The sequence below is a fragment of the Trifolium pratense genome, linkage group LG5, assembly GCF_020283565.1.
Source record: "Trifolium pratense cultivar HEN17-A07 linkage group LG5, ARS_RC_1.1, whole genome shotgun sequence".
NCBI lineage: Eukaryota > Viridiplantae > Streptophyta > Magnoliopsida > Fabales > Fabaceae > Trifolium > Trifolium pratense.
This window is the reverse complement of record NC_060063.1, coordinates 17,869,406-17,887,326: the sequence shown is the minus strand read 5'-3', so window position 1 is coordinate 17,887,326 and position 17,921 is coordinate 17,869,406. Positions and strand designations below refer to the sequence as shown.

Genomic DNA, 17,921 nt, shown 5'->3' with positions numbered 1-17,921 from the left:
ACATCACACTCACATACAAAAGCTTAATCAAAAGTCTAAAAGAAATTGAGTGGGAGAGTTCGGGAATGGAGACATAGACAATCTCCCCTCTCCTTGCCACTCAAGAATCATGAATTCTAATCTCTTACCTTAAGTTTGGTGATGATTCCTAGCCTTCTCTTGCTCAAGCTTTCTCTCTTGATCAAACCCTAGCCCTTGCTCTATTCTTGCTTCTAAGGCAAAAGTCATGAAATGAGCTAAGTCTCATGACAAGGTTTCTTTAAATACCTCTCCCTAAAAGTCATGAACCAAGCCCAATTGGCTTAGGCCCATATGGCCTCTCACGCCCATTAAGCCCAAAACAAAGGTTCTCGCGTCTAATAACTTACGCTTGGCTAAATAATTATTCGTCGCTCACTAAAATAATAAAAGCCAATTAATAAATAAAATAACATTTAATAAAATATACGAATACGAAAAATGGGTCGTTACATAAATCAACTTAATAAAGAAGAATATTAGAAATTGTATTGTAATCCTAATAAAGAAGAATATTAGAACTATGTTATTCTAATAAAGAAGGATATTAAGGTATAGTGTTATCTTAATAAAGAAGTAATTTTGGATAGTGTTTCACATTAGTAAAGGAAGAGCTTAATGCTAATTAAAATGATTGTGTCAGAGTATTCATGAAAACATACATGCATTCATGAATTATATTAGGGATATTGGATATTCCAATAAAGAAGGATATCAGATTATATTTATCTGATAAAGAAGGATATTAGAGGTGAGATACTCTAATAAAGGAGATGATACCACATGCATTAGATATGTCTAGGGTGACATAACATGAGTTGTGGCATTAGATTGCATTAGGATTATGTGTACATTACGTGATAATTGGTGTGTGACACATATCTGGAACTTCTGATGAATTGTCTATACTTGTTAAATGATGTGTTGATTACAATTATATGGTAATCTATAATTGATTGAAGTGTTAGATGTTTTATTAACTCTAAAAGATACTTCTATGTGTTGATGCCTAATAATCTTATAATTGAACTAAGATTGAGAATGTATGCTTGTGATGCTTTGTTGTTTATAAATGATATTTTGATTACAATTATCTTGTAATCTATTATTGAATGAAGATATTAATGCATATTTGTGAGTTAGAATATGCATGATAATAATGATGAAGTGTGAGTATATTTTCCACACTAGTATGTTGATGTTTATGTTATCTAACTCTCCGTTTCGTGTATTTGACTGGTTTGAGACCAGACCCACAAGTTATGCGTTTTTAGTTGTTCAAGTGTTGGTGAAGCTCCGCTATAATTGTGACACGGGAAAATGGTGTACTTAGTGTATAGAGTCTTTAGGACTTATTGTATTTATTTGGAAAAATGTATCTTTTCATAAAGAGGATTTAAGTTGTATAAACACGGTTTTACTAGATACATTAATATTATTTTTGTTATGAGGAGTGTAATACCTTGAACCAATATTTTATAAATAAATTGTGATTTTCCGTTGCGTACCTTGAGATTTTTTTTTTATAAAGGTATAATTACTTAAATAATGGGTTTGGGTGTTACACCTACTATAACTTATTGTACCAAAAAAAAAAAAAACTATAACTAATGCATATATATATATATATATATATGAGGAGGGTTATATTGACTCCAAGAGTAACTCTTTTGAGTTACTCTACATTCTCACCCTTGATTTTGTCTTAATCCAATGGCCAATAATAATTCTAATTAATAATGGTGTGACCTCAAGTTCCTTAATCATTCTCCCAATATTTACCATTTCCTTTTATTACTCAATATTTACTCTTCCCTAAATCATAATTAATACTAATTGGTAAAAAAAGGGAAGTAAAAAAAGAAGAGAAAAGCAATCCACATAATTCTTTCAACACTGATCCTCTGCAAGAATAAAAAAGGGAAGTAAAAAAAGAAGAGAAAAGCAATCCACATAATTCTTTCGACACTGATCCTCTACAAGAATGATTTTGTAACCGTTTTAATTTGATGATAAACCATGAAAGTAAAATGAATGTCAAAAAAAAAAAAAGAATGTCAAAGTCATATTACATCTATATGTATAACTAGTTGAATAATTGAATTTGTTGATATTTTTTTTTGGTTACAAAATTTGTTGATGATTCTATATATAATAATCGATGTCATTCTTTGATAAAAAAATCATCTTCCAATCGAACATGTAACAATTATCATCCTCTTCCTAATGATTTTAATCTGCATAGGGACAATGAAATTCCTTGATATTTTCTGGTTGATATAAACTTAAAACTGTGATTGATTTTGGTTTTCAATAGCAAAAGAAAAACAAAAACAAGAATGCGTAATAAAAGGAAACCATCAATTTGAAAAATAACAAAAAAGGAAACCAAAATATTGCGAGGAAAAATCAAGGAAATTGAGGTCACACCATCATTAACTAGAATTAATATTGATCATTGGATTAAGACAATATCAAGGGTTAGGATGTGGAGTAACTCAAAAGAGTTACTCTTGGAGTCAATATAACCCTCCCCCCTCTCTCTCTCTCTCTCTCTCTCTCTCTCTCTCTATATATATATATATATATATATATATATATATGTTAAAGATCATTTTGGTAATTTACACATTTAAAAGTAATTTTGAATCAACTTATACAAACAACATCAAATATTGAAAATCACTTTTACTTCCAAACATAAATCAATTTTGTTTAAGTCACTTTTAACCAAAATCAATTCTGCCAAACTCAATTCTGTCAAAATTAATTCTTCCTACCGCAGAACCAAACACATACTTAGTGTGTGTTTGGTTTAGCAGTGACTAGAATATGTTTGAATATGCGTTTTTCAGCCTCAAACGCACGTTTTCATATGTCAAACGCGATTTTGCGTTTTCTCTTGGTGTTTGGCAAACTGCAAACGCGATTCAACTTACCGTGAAAATAGATCCCAACTCCCGTTTCTTCGAAGCTACAATTTGGAACTTCTGCGTCAACTAAAAGTGATTTTGAACTATTATTAATTTTTTGACAGATGTGTTTTCCTATTTACCCATGACTACTTTTCCATTTTCTTAGTTGCAAACCAATTTCTTCTACTTCATTCTCAACATGGCCACAATAAGGATTTTGCTGCTCCTAATTTTATGCTTCTCGACCTGTTTTGTTTTTGCGCAGCAGTAACCTAAAAACTCAAGAGTTTCTCTCTCGTTCCATGGGTTAGAGATGGAGTTGGAATGGGCTCCAAAAGCCCATTAACCTCCCCTTCTTACACAAAGCCCATATATGAAATAAAACTGGAAAAAATATTTACTTTTTGAAATTTTTTTTTCTACCCCAACAATTGTCAATCTACCCCAACATTAATTTTGAATGGACGAATTTACCCTCATATATAAACTAAAACTTGAAGAATTTTTTTTTACCTGAACACTTTGAAAAAAAGTGTGTAGGTATGTAAAATTTTTCCAAATTTATTTTGTTACCTACACACTTTGAAAAAAAGTGTTCAGGTATGTAAAATTTTTCTAATTTTTTTTATTACCCGAACACTTTGAAAAAAAGTGTGTAGGTATATAAAATTTTTCCAAATTTATTTTGTTACCTACACACTTTGAAAAAAAATGTTCAGGTATGTAACATTTTTCTAATTTTTTTTTGTTACCTGAACACTTTGAAAAAAAATGTGTAGGTATGTAAAATTTTTTCAAATTTATTTTGTTATCTACACACTTTGAAAAAAAGTGTTCAGGTATATAAATTTTTTTTAATTTTATTTGTTACTTGAACATTTTGTTGTTTTTCTCTTCGCCGTAGAATGTCTTCAACGGGATTCCCCGATAGTGGTGGTTCCTCTGATTTCTACGGTGGAGCTGCTAGTTTTTCTGGTAGATCTATCACACTTCCATCATCCAACATGATCAACAACATGAACAGCAACAATATCATCAACAATAACAATTATCTCTAAAAAAAAACAATAACAATTATCTCTCAAACATAGCCACCAACACACATAACCTTCATCAACCTTTCTACCGAACCCAACAACAACAGCTTCCATCGATTTTCATCGATCCTTCTTCCCAAATCCAACAACGTCAAACATCTTCCCTCATAGGGAAACGCACCCTTGCTGAATTTCAAACCCAAAAATTCTCCCAACTGTCCAAAAATATCTTAGAAATAAGACTTTTTCCAAAGTGTTCAGGTAACAAAAAAAAATTAGAAAATTTTTTCATACCTGAACACTTTTTTTCAAAGTGTGTAGGTAACAAAATAAATTTGGAAAATTTTTACATACCTACACACTTTTTTTCAAAGTGTTCAGGTAACAAAAAAAAATTAGAAAATTTTTACATACCTGAACACTTTTTTCAAAGTGTGTAGGTAACAAAATAAATTTGGAAAACTTTTACATACCTACACACTTTTTTTCAAAGTGTTCAGGTAAAAAAAAAAAAATTTCTTCAGGGTTTTAGTTTATATATGAGGGTAAATTCGTCCATTCAAAATTAATGTCGGGGTAGATTGACAATTATTGGGGTAGAAAAAAAAAATTTCTTACTTTTTTTTAAGGAGGAAAAAATATTTACTTGTCCATAAGTACTTTGGAGTTTGGACAGTGGAATTTTATTTTTAACTAGTAATAGACTCGTGCTATCGCACGGGTCGTAACGTTATGCCGATAATTTTTGAAGTCACACTTTGCGATATCAAATTTAATAGAAATTATTGCATTTACACACTAATTTGAAAATAATTACAATTTAACATTAAACGAAAAAGATTTCATTAAATAAACAGCAGTATTACATTAGTATAATCCAAAAAAACAATAAGTTAGTGAACCTCAATTAACATATTGAAACTTCAAAACATTGAGATATAGTATTCAAGCATAAATTGAGATAAAAAAAAAAAACTTGAATCTGCAACCTGAAATAAAAGAAAAGATGTAATTAAAAGTTGGTTGTAGAAGTAAGTTACAGTTAAATTAAATATGAGGCATGGCTTACTATTCAAATATTATGGAAAACCTCTTTGTAGACAACATTAGTTGTTGAAGTTTTTGGTATTTTTTGTCATCATGAATCAAAATCTTGATTCCTTTTTTGCTTTTGACTCTTGAAACTGCAACATAAATCTGTCCATGACTAAAAACATCTTTTGGCAAGAAAAGACCAACAAAATCCAATGATTGTCCCTGTGACTTGTTAATAGTCATTGCATATGAAACCATTATAGGGAATTGCCTTCTTGTCAACTTGAAAGGCCATGGAGACTGGGATGGAGAAATCGGTATTCTTGGAATGTAAATAACATTACCATGATATTTCCCACCAATGACTTTTGCTTCGATGACATGATTTGCTAATTTGGTTACAATCAATCTTGTTCCATTACATAAACCTTTGGCCTGGTCTATGTTTCTCATTAACATAATAGGTGTTCCAACCTTCAACTTAATACTATGATTTGGAAGTCCAGAAGTATGGAGAGAATTCAAAAATTCAGGTGAATAAATATGAAGCATATCTTCATTATGAATGTCTGATCTATCAACTGAATTTGAACTGAAAAATTCAGTCTCTTCACCTGATAATAATAATTTCATATTTGTTAAAAAGGACAATATGTTGACTTGTAACATATAATGTGGAAGACAGATTTGAATAACTATACCTGGCATTAATCCAAGAACATAATCATTGATGGAATCGACAATCTCAAGGGTTGATGCTAATATTGCTCTACTTAACAAATATTCATAGTTTTTGTAATTATTTGAAAAATCTGGATAAGTGCTTTCCACAATTCCTTGAATAGGATCCTCAAAATCTGTAATCAAAATTTCTTTAGGAATTTCAATTTCAGCTGTTCCATCATTAGGTTCTGAAAGTCTTCCTTCTCCAACCAAAAGCAACCATTTTGAGAATGCTTCAATCTCTTTATTTTCTTCAGTTGTAGAATCTTGTGTAAGTCTCATATTTTGTGTCAAAGTCAAAACCTTACAACTATCCCATATGTAAGATGCATTAAGTGCGGAATGAACAATATCAGATCGGGTACCTCTTGGGATGACCGGTAAAATCTGTCGTAAATCACCTCCGAATACAACAACTTTTCCACCAATTTTTTTTCCGAGTTACTTCCATCACTCATAATGTCTTTAAGACTCCTATCCAAAGCTTCAAAAGTATATCTATGTGCCATTGGAGCTTCATCCCAAATAATCAACTTTGTTGCTCTGAATAAATTGGCAAGGTCAGAATCATGTTTAGTTTTGCAGATGGAGTTATCCAAAGTTGGTACAGGGAGCTTGAACTTCGAGTGTGCAGTTCTTCCTCCAGGAAGTAGAAGTGCTGCAATTCCACTTGTTGCAACTGTTAATACAATTTCTTGTTTTGATCGTAAAGCACTTGCAAGAGTTCTCCACATAAAGGTTTTCCCGGTTCCGCCGTAACCATGTAGGAAAAAAACTCCTCCCTGCTGTTTTGTAACAGCTTCCATGATCTGATGATAGATTTTTCTCTGCTCATCTGTAAGGTAAATATATTGATTAGGTATGGTACATCAATATTTCAAGGTCAATAAAAAGTAATTGTTACAAACCTGTCAATGTAGAAAACAATTGATTAAATTCTTGCTTCTGACTTGGTATATCATAATTCCTTTCATCATAAATAAGTCTATTGCCTAATTGTTCAAGCACATAACCTTGGGGATATGGCATTGAAGTAAATTCCTTTAAAGTTCTTCTATTAGCTTGCAAAAACTCTTCTATCTCTAACAATGTCAAATTCTCTATTTGTTGATCAGTTAGTTCCAAATCTGTGCAAAGGTTAAGGAAACAAACTTAATTAGTATCAATCAGATGAAATAATGAAAAAAAAACTTACAAATGAACTGATACTATAAATTTGATAAATACCTTTGTTATTAGCAATGAGTCTTTGTTGATATAAAATGCCATCTGATAACCATTGTAACGTGCTTTTGAAAACATGATATGGTCTGTCCATAGTACCACACAGTAGTAGAATGACAAACAATTTCCTTAAGAAGTAACCTGGTCCCCATCCACGTGCTTCCCTTATTGCACCTATGTATTCTTTATCATCACCAAGGAATCCCATAGCAAAGCATGCATCCCTAAATGTGAAATATCGAGTATTTCTAACCTTGCGTATTTCTTCATATGAAGTTGGTCCTAGGACAACGGTTAACATCATTCTCAAAAAGAATAGTTCTCCGGTTGTTGGTGGAACCCAAATTAAACGGCCAATTTTGAAACCTTTTTTCCTTGGTGTCCAAGCTTTTTTTTTTCTTACTGTAAGTAAACTTTGTAACAAATTGACCATAAGTCAGTTTTCTTGCAGATGGATAATCTTGATTTGCTTGTAACCATGATGTGAACATTGATTCGGTGACACTTGGTTTCTCAAGAATGTTTTCCATCCTATCGTGATCAGTGAAGTAGATAGCATTCTCTCCAACCAAATGAAAAAACATTCTTTCGACTGATGGTTTTCTGCCATGAATTTTGTAGGAATAAATTCTCCAACATGCTTCACTTGGTGAAATATACCTGCAATCAAGATATTGTTTGATTTCATCTATTGGTTGCCGATCAGATGTTACAACAGAAGCACTGATGCAGTCATAACCTTTGTGTATGTACTTGAACAAATATTTGATTGAAGTACTTTGATTACACCATTCCATGTTCATATGAGCTTGGTATTTAAGTAACAATCTTCTGTTATACGGAACAACATTTCTATTGTCCATAGTAATCCCATTTTTGACCACTGTGTATGAATTTAACCTCCTTCTGTAGACTGGAAAACCATCTTTATCAACTATAGTTTCCTCATTAAAATTTTTTGGAAAAAACTTAGAATACCTCTTATTTTTCATGCATGGTGACTCCTTTTTGTCTTTACCACATGGGCCATGAATCATATGCTTTTTCACCAGGTTGTACAGCTCTCTGTCAGTTTCAGGATTTGGAATCTCAACAGAAATGATATTATCAATATCCTTCGGTGTAGGATATTTGCTTGAAGGATGTAAAAATATGATCATATGGGCATGCGGTAGTCCTCTTTTTTGGAATTCAATATAAAAAAAATAAAAACCATGATGAACTAAAAACAGGTAGCATATATAAGTTGAACTTCAGCTTCTGAAATATTGCATTAATGAATATGAGACGAATGACATAGTTAATATGTAAAAATAAGAGTGGAAGATCAAAACTTACATGCTAAAACCTTGCCGAGCGCATGTTTTTTTGTCAAATCCTTCATTAATAGGTCAAATTTCATCTTGAAAACCTTAGAAATAATGTCAGGACGATCTTGAGGTTGAAGATTATTTTTTGCCAATTCTCTAGTATTTCAGGCCAAGTTGGATTACAGGTGAAAGTGATGAACAGATCTGGAAATCCAACTGCAGATGAAATGGCCATTCCATCAAAATATAACTGATCCATGTATCTTTTACTCCCAACAAATGTAGACGGGAGAACAACTCTTGTGCCTCTTTTCTGACTTGTGCTTGGATTGTCAGTTTCACTATTGTTTTGTAAGTTATGATACTTACATACTCAGTTTTGGTTGATTTTTCCTCAACCAATTAAGCCTTTCACTTTCCATCATTGCATAACCATCAACCAGAAATTGTTGATAAAGTCTTCTCGAACATATTAAAGTTTTAGCTTCATTCTTCCTAGTTTGCATTCGGAATGAAAGCCAATCTTTAATTGTAAGTCTATTTCTCTTAGTAACTTCTGTCTCATGTCTAAATCTATGTTGAATACCAGCTCTGAAACCATCTTCACCATATGGAAAAATGAGTGGATATTGATAAGCAAGATAACTTGGATGGAATTCATTAATTCTTTTCAAAAGACCATTTTTTTTATGCATGATGATGTCTCTTTGTGATCCTGTATTTACATCTCCTACAATGAATGCAGCGATTTCAGAAACAGTTGGTTGATTATAAATTCTGCCATCAATTTTTCTCTCGGCAATCAATTTCAACTTAAGATCTTCAACTTGATTATTTTGCAAGTGGTCGCGCGCCATTCGGAAGATTTTGGCATGAACATTGTGCTCGTCAAGCATACACTTCAACTTGTGTACAATGGTTTCATCCAATTCTTTGTTGCTTCTGAAAAAAGTAGCAATCGTTAAAATTTGCGCAAAAAATTGAAGAAAATGTGTTTTTTAAAATTAACAAATGGTATACTTGAAATGCTGCATTTTGTTTTTGACTTCGTTTTCAGTATCATAAATGTAGAGTTGGGCAAACTTAGGAGGTTGTCCTTCTGGTGGGAGCAGACTTCCAATTCTATGACAAACTTGGCCTTGAATTCGTAAAGTTGGTGGCCCTTTTCCAGGAGTATCATGGTCATTCAATTGCATACCAGGTGATGTAAATGCAAACATAGAATTGTATATCCTGGTATGTGCTTGATAGTTCCGGCTATCTGAATTTCCTTTGTTAAATAAAAGATGTTGAAGCAGTGGTGGTGGTTGTTGCAGTAGAGGCAATTCAGCATTGCCTCCATGACAACATAGTTGGAACTGAGGTCTTGAAGTATGTCTTGTTCTACATTTTCTTTCTTGATACCACATTGATGCACCACAATGTTCACACTGCTAAACAGGGTCCCCTAAATCGAAGTAGCCTGCATCTATAGCAAGCTAACAATAGTTAGTGGACCATCGGATTGACTTAACCAACATTGGAGAACTCATTAATTAATTGGATCAATGTTAATATGATTGAAAATGCGATGAAAAAAAAATGTACCTTCATCATCGTTGTTATCTTCTATCGATGAATTTTCATCATCAGTTATCTCCTGATCAGAATGAGGTTCGGAACCACTTGAATTGTTATTGTCTGTGTCAGAATCTGAAGAAGAATCTTCAATTACATGGTTATAAAAAATGTGGGAGTATTGAGATTTTCTATGGGCAGAAGTTGGTGCAGTTGATGAGCTGGCTTGATCAGGATGAAGTGTTGCAGAAAACTTGTTGTAGAGGTTAACTCCACGTGTATTGTATCTTTTCGCGGGTTCAATTGTTGGGTTGTTGAATGTATGTGGTTGTGTAAATTGTGCAGATAAGTTGGATTGCGTGTTTTTGGTCAAAGCAAAAGGTTGATTTATCTGAAAATTCTGGTTGCGTTTGTGGGAATTTGATTGTTTAGAATCTGTTAAATGTGGCATTGATTGAATTATGGGTGTCTCTATTGGAGAAACGAATGATTGTGAACCAAATCTAGGAATGAGATGAGGTGTATGTGATGCATTGGGAAATTTGTTACATTCATTGTTTGATGGAGAAGTGTATGATTGTGAACCAAATCCAGGAATGAAATGAGTTTTATATGATGCATTGGGAACTTTGTGACTTTCATTCGGTGTTGGAGAAGTGTATGATTGTGAACCAAATCCAGGAATGAGGTGATTAGAAATTGATGATTGTGATGTAGTGACAGATGGAAGAGTTTTGAATTTGTTGGTTTGTGTTGAAATTTTCAATGGTATATTTTGATTTTTCAAAATGGATTTTTGTGAACCATGTGAAAAAGCCTTTTCAGAATTGTGAATGTTCAAGTTTGAGTTGTTAGTAATTGATACAAAATCATTTGATATAGATTGTAAAACCTGTCTTTTGTTTTGCAATGATGAATTCGATGAAGATGAATCAGTTTTCTTGAATTGAACACAATGTTTCTTGTTTATCATTAAAGTCTTTCTTCGTTCCCTTGCTTTTGAAGAATGTTGTTGATTTTCCTTGTTGTTTTCGTCCATGCTGAGGGAGATGATAATGCACAGGAAGTTGAAAAGGAAAAAGTGAAATTATATATTGGATAGTTGATGATGATAATTGAATGATAGTGAGAATAAATGTAGATGATTACCTGTTGAAGCTTTGGGTTGAAGGTTAGATATTTAGGAAAAGCATATGAAAGTTAATAGTTAGATAATGATATAATTGTGTTAATTTGAAAAAATAAGTTTAATTTGACTTTTTAGTTATGGAGGGAAAAGCAATATTTGTAACACCCAAACCCCTTAACGCGAATTTATTGAATATAAATAAATAAAACACTTAAGAAATTTAAGCGTCACAGTTATAATACAAAATCACGGCATAATTAAAATCATGCTAGCACAGCGGAGATTAAAAGCAAATATAGATCATAATGCATATCATACAATAACCATATTGTTCACACAATATCCCTAGGCTCTAGGCCATATCAACAACAAGGATATTATGTTTACAACAAAAGTAAGGATTAGCAAGGTCAAATATGCCATCACGAGCTTAAGTACAATTCAAGCGAATAACCCGACACGGTAAACACCTAATCAGAGCAATTCTATACAACCCATAAAAAAGATATACAAAATATATCTAAAGGAGTAGTCTAAGCTAATCTCCTCACCAAAAAGCGCACTATCACAAGCACGAGCAACTCATCTAACTCTGAGCGGGATCCTCAACCTGAGAATCTGAACCCCCAACGGTCCAGCACATAACACAAAGCATGAGAGTTAGATCACATAATCAAATATAAGTGTAAGTAAAACGGTACTTAACACTCCTTCATAACATATGCATACATCACAATTATACATATATATATATCCACATCTATTGTAACAACCCGATATTTTATACTTATCTTCTAAGTTATTTTCTTGATTTATTTCACAACTTATCTTAAACTTTTAGTTTCGAGGACGAAACTATTTTGAAGGAGGTAATAATGTAATATCCCAAAAATTTATATTTATTTTTATTATAAATTTATTAATTATGATTTTTTTCCATCCTATTTATTTTAATAAATTAGTAATGTTAATAAATATTTGTATAACCTATGTATATACTATGGGCCCGTTTGGTGCGCAGGATAGCATAGTGACAAGATAAGATATAAAACAGGATAAGAATAGGATAGGATAACAACAGGATAACAGTTATACTCAGTTACCATATCCTATGTTTGGTGCACACAGGATAACAAATATGATAACTATTATATTTTGTTTTTAATATATATTTGTTCATAATAATATGATAAGATATATAACATATTTAATTGACAAAATTACTCTTGTAAAACAATTGTTATTTTTTTAAAATTATTTTGTAATACTTTGAATGTTATAAATAAAAAATATAAATAAATAATCAAATAACTTTATATAATTTAAAATAAAAATCATGAGAAAATAATCAAGTTTAATTTTTTATATGAATCATGATCAAATAAATAACTCAATAATATATACATGTTAGATAAGCCAAATAAATATATGATATATCTCATACGTAAATAATAAAATTACTATTGCAAAAGAATTATATTTAATTTTTTATAAAATTTAAATTAATATCCCTATTTGTCAATTTTTTAATAATCATTTTACTTTAAAATATTGTAATTTTAGTAAAATTTTGATTTTTTAGAATATATAAATTACAAAATTACCCCTGTAAGAAAATCACATATATATTTAAAAATAAATTATTTTATTATTTATATTTTATTAATTTTATTTTATGTATTTTAAAATATATTTTATAAAATAAATCAGTATTTTTTTTTTCTTCTTATCATATCCTGCTGGTAACCCAACTCAAATTCAGGATAAGAATTATAACTAGAGAGACAGGATAGGATAAGCTTCAGGATTAACTTATCATATCATGTTGTATCACCAAACACTGGATTGCGATAGGATATGATACAATTATCCTATCCTGTCTCTTATCATGTGCACCAAACGGGCCCTATATTTCTAGTAGGTGGCGTGACATGTCTTATGACAGATGTTCATGACTTAAATTTTAATTGAGGAAGTTTATATATATATATATATATCATTTACTATTTATTTTGTCAAAAAAAAATCATTTACTATTTATTATTCATCAAGCTATACATAGAAACCAATACTCCAACCTTCTATCCTTGACACGACATTTTCTTTGATTGACCAATAAAATGTATTTGATGACTTTGTCTAGAGTTTAATGAGTTGTTTGCAAATAATTAAAGGTATTGATAATTCCTCACCATATGTGACTCACGATGACTAATTTCTTGTTTAAATTCATTTTAGTCAAACATGTCAATAAAGATAGTTTAAATTCATTCTGTTGAATGAGGCTTTTATGATCAATATAAAGAGGTTGGTCCTCTCTCCCTCTCCCAAAAACTCACGCCATCTCTCTCTCACTAACACTTGATCATACTCCATACTCCAATTGAACACATCCTCTTTGCATACAAACTTTTCTAAGCTTTTGAAAAGACACCTTCTTCTCGATATCGTGGAAGTCATGAGCAATTGTCCTTCCTTGTAATGTCCATAGTAGACCATTAGAATTCGTGGCAAGGTGTTCCTTTGTAAGTAAAGTACCTAAGGTAAGGGCAGTTTCCTCCATACAAGTTACTATGCATGAATTTGGTTGTATTGAAATATTGTATGATGATAGCCATGTGTGTGTTTTTTTAAAAATATTTGTGAATACATGATTTTTGAAATTTTAGTGATGGTGTGAGTAGACATGGCATGAACATTCATTTTTGTATGTGGTGCTCCAGCCTTTTTGCGTAAGGGGGTACGTGATTATCTTATTTTTGTGGTGCTCCGGCCTTGTGCGTAAGGGGGTACGTGATTATTTTTTTTTTGTGGTGCTCCAGCCTTGTGCGTAAGGGGGTACGTGACTTTCCCCATTGGTATGGGTGACTATATCCGGATCATTTAGAATATGAGCATGCATTGTGTTATTATTTTCAATGGTGTTTATGTGTGCTTTGATTTATGCTCTATTTTATACGGCTAAGTTGTGTTTGGTTTTCTTGATATGGGCGATGGGAATAGAATACTGACCCTTACCACTACAGGTACAAAGCTTGAAGATGAGTATTGTTGGTGTGATGAATCGTTGCGTGCGCGGGGAAACAAAAGAGGGTTTTTGTTTAAATGTAATCTAAATATTTGACGTCGATGGCTTGTAATATTTTTGGATCCAATAAATATTCTTTAGTTTTAATTCAATAATTTTGATATCTCGAAATTTTTAATAAAATATTACTGCTTTGTTTTGTGATAAATTATAAATATGTTTAAAAGAAAAGTTTATTTTCTGGAAATAATATAATTAGACGTAATGTCTTGGATTAAAATCCGGGGCGTTACATCTATCATCCAATTATAAGTTCTTAAACACATAATCGAATACTCAAACGATCAATTATCAATTATCACAATTAGCCAAACATGTGTCACTTATCACTTATCACATAAATGTACACATAACCTAATGCATTCTAATGCTTCAACTTCATGCAATGTCACCCTAGACATATCTAATGCATGTGGTACCATCTTCTTTATTAGAGTATCTCACCTCTAATAATCCGATATACTTCTTTATTGGAATATCCAATATCCTATTTAATTCATGAATGCATGTATATGTTTTTCATGAATTCACTCACAATTATTTAGCATAAAGCTCTTCATTTACTATGTGGAACACTATCCAACATACTTCATCATTAAGATTTAACAAAACCTTAATATTCTTCATTTATACTTCATACACGATTAAAAATCATTTAACGATTAGCAATGAGCATTATAAGCATCAACAATCATGTAAGAATACCAGTGGATCACCTGCTCGTGGCGAGCTGCAGCGAGCTGTGGCGAGCTGTTCGCCACACGTTCGCTGAGCGAAGGCCTAGCGAGTGCCTCCTGACAGGAAAACTCAAAACCTGCGTTTTCCACACCAAATCACCCAAAAATCTCATTTTTCATGTTATAAATCCCAAAAGAGTTTGTATTCAAGTATAACAAACATGGATAAACACAAAAGGACAATCCATTTCTTAGATCTACATCATAAACATCGAAAAAGTAAGGATTGAACACTTTTTCATCAAAACTCTCAAGAACACAAAGTTCTTGAGTTTAATCTTTCATAAAACTCGTTTTTAACCATTAAATTCGTTCATTCATCATGTTAAAAGCACGTTAAGCATGTTAAGAACCTTAGGAACGATTTCCATCAAGAAAATCCATTCCAAGCTAAAACGAAAATGGGGTGGAGGATGTTCGGGTGAGGAGAAATCGACATTCTCCCCTTCCTCGAGTCACCCACGATTATGGAACCTACTCTCATACCTGGATTCGAAGAAAACACGACGAAAGATCTCGAATCTCTAGCTTTCCTCTTGCCCTAGCTCTCAAGCTCTCTTCCTTCTCTCTATCTTCAAGAACAAAAGAGAATAATGAATTTCTCTCTCCCTCTTGGCCATATGGCGCCCCACACTCTCACACAAGGCACATTGGGCCTCAAGCCCAATTGGCTTGGCCCAATGACACGTTAACTCTCACTACTCGCTTAATAACTAAAGTACTCGATAAATAACTCAAGTTATTAACTTAATTAAAATGCCACGCTAATAAAATATTTTAACACACGAAAACTAATAATTTGAAATTTGGGTCGTTACAACTCTACCCTCCTTAAAGAATTTTCGCCCTCGAAAATTACCTGGAAATAACTCTGGATATGAACTCACCATCTTGCTCTCCAATTCCCATGTCGCATTCTCACCAGCGGGTCCTCCCCATACCACCTTCACCGAGGCATATCTTTGTTTCTCAACCTCTTCACTTCTCTTCCTTCGATCCTCAAAGGCACAGTCTCGACCGTTAAGTCATCCCTCACTTGAACATCATCTGATTCAATCACATGTGACGGGTCTCTTACATACTTCCTCAATTGTGAGACGTGAAACACATTGTGCAAATTCGCCAATGATGGCGGTAAAGCAATCCTATACGCCACCTTCCCCACTCTTTTCAGAATCTGATAAGGACCAATAAACTTCGACGTCAACTTCCTTGATTTCAAAGCACGTCCAATTCCGGTAGTCGATGTAACTCTTAAGAAAACATGATCACCTTCTTGAAATTCAATGTCCTTCCTCCTCTTGTCATGATAACTCTTTTGACGACTCTGAGACGCTTTCATCTTCTCTCGAATCATTCTAATCTTTTCCGTAGTCTCTTGCACAATATCCGGACCAAGAATCACACTTTCTCCGGATTCAAACCAACAAAGCGGTGTTCTACACCTCCTCCCATACAAAGCCTCAAAAGGTGTCATTCCAATACTCGAATGAAAACTATTGTTGTACGTGAATTCGATCAACGGTAAACACAAATCCCAACTTACTCCTTGCTCCAAAACACAAGCTCTCAATAAATCTTCCAAAGATTGTATCGTCCTTTCCGACTGACCATCTGTCTGAGGATGATAAATCGAACTCAACCTCAACTTAGTCCCCAAAGCCTCTTGTAAACTTTCCCAAAATCTCGAAGTAAACCTCGGATCTCGATCTGAAACAATACTCGACGGAATACCGTGCAACTTCACAATTTGCTCCACATAAATCTCGGCCAACTTAGGCACCAAGGTACCTTTCTTAATAGCAATAAAATGCGCACACTTCGTCAAACGATCTACTACCACCCAAATCACTTCGCTACCTTTCGTAGTCTTGGGTAAACCTCCCACAAAATCCATCGCAATACTATCCCACTTCCATTCCGGTATAAACAAAGGTTGCAACAAACCAGACGGTTTCTGATGCTCAATCTTTGACTTCTGACAAACTATACAAGCATAAACAAACTCAGAAATTTGCCTCTTCATTTCTGGCCACCAAAACAACTTTTTCAAATCTTGATACATCTTGGTTACTCCCGGGTGAATACTCATTCCACTTCTATGACCTTCTTCCATAATCATTTTCTTCATCTCGGGCACATCGGGCACACACACTCTTCCATGAAACCTTATAACTCCATTCTCGTCAACTTTGAAATTAGCTTCTTTTCCTTCCTCAACGACTAGTGCCAACTTCTCCATCAACTTCTTATCCGTCTTTTGACATTCTTTGATATTCTCTAGAAAAGGATTCGTCAACTTCAACATTCCCAATTTCACACTCTTAGGAGTCACTTCACACACTAGACTCAAGTCTCGGAACTCTTCAATCAACTCCAACTCTTTCACCATAAGTGATGACATGTGCAACGATTTCCTACTCAACGCATCGGCCACCACATTAGCTTTTCCGGGGTGATAACTCAAATCAAAGTCATAGTCCTTCAAAAATTCGAGTCATCTTCTTTGTCTCATATTCAACTCCTTCTGATCGAATAAATACTTCAAACTCTTGTGATCACTAAAGACTTCAAACTTCGATCCATACAAGTAATGCCTCCACACCTTTAATGAAAACACAACTGCGGCTAATTCAAGATCGTGTGTCGGATAGTTCCTCATGAACCTTCAACTGTCTCGACGCATACGCTACCACTTGACCTTTTTGCATAAGCACATCTCCTAGTCCCATCTTCGAAGCATCACAATACACGACGAAAGATTCCTTAGCATCCGGTAAAATCAACACAGGTGTAGTAGTCAACCTCTTCTTAAGCTCTTGAAAACTTTCTTCACACTTCACATCCCAAACAAACGCTTGATCCTTCCTAGTCAACTGCGTCAAAGGCAAGGCCAACTTCGAAAATCCTTCAATGAACCTTCTATAATAACCGGCTAATCCAAGAAAACTTCTTATCTCAGAAACGGACTCTGGCGTTCCCCATTGCAATACGGCATCAACTTTCGCTAGGTCAACCGCTATTCCTCCACTTGAAATCACATGACCTAGAAAACTTACTTCCTTCAGCCAAAAGTCACACTTCGACAACTTGGCATACAACTTCTTCTCTTTCAAAACTTGCAAAACAATCCGCAAATGCTCTTTAT

The 17,921-nt window shown here is 33.3% G+C and overlaps 1 long non-coding RNA gene and 1 pseudogene across 1 annotated transcript; one reads left to right on the top strand and one right to left on the bottom strand.

The window, feature by feature from the left end:
• Positions 1 to 5,042: 5,042 nt before the first annotated feature.
• On the bottom strand, positions 5,043 to 10,858 carry LOC123886159 (annotated as a pseudogene).
• Positions 10,859 to 13,431: 2,573 nt separating this feature from the next.
• On the top strand, positions 13,432 to 14,139 carry LOC123883659. The gene is made up of 2 exons (XR_006800362.1): positions 13,432 to 13,491; positions 13,975 to 14,139. It is a non-coding gene; the product is annotated as an uncharacterized LOC123883659 (long non-coding RNA).
• The last annotated feature ends 3,782 nt before the right edge of the window (positions 14,140 to 17,921 follow it).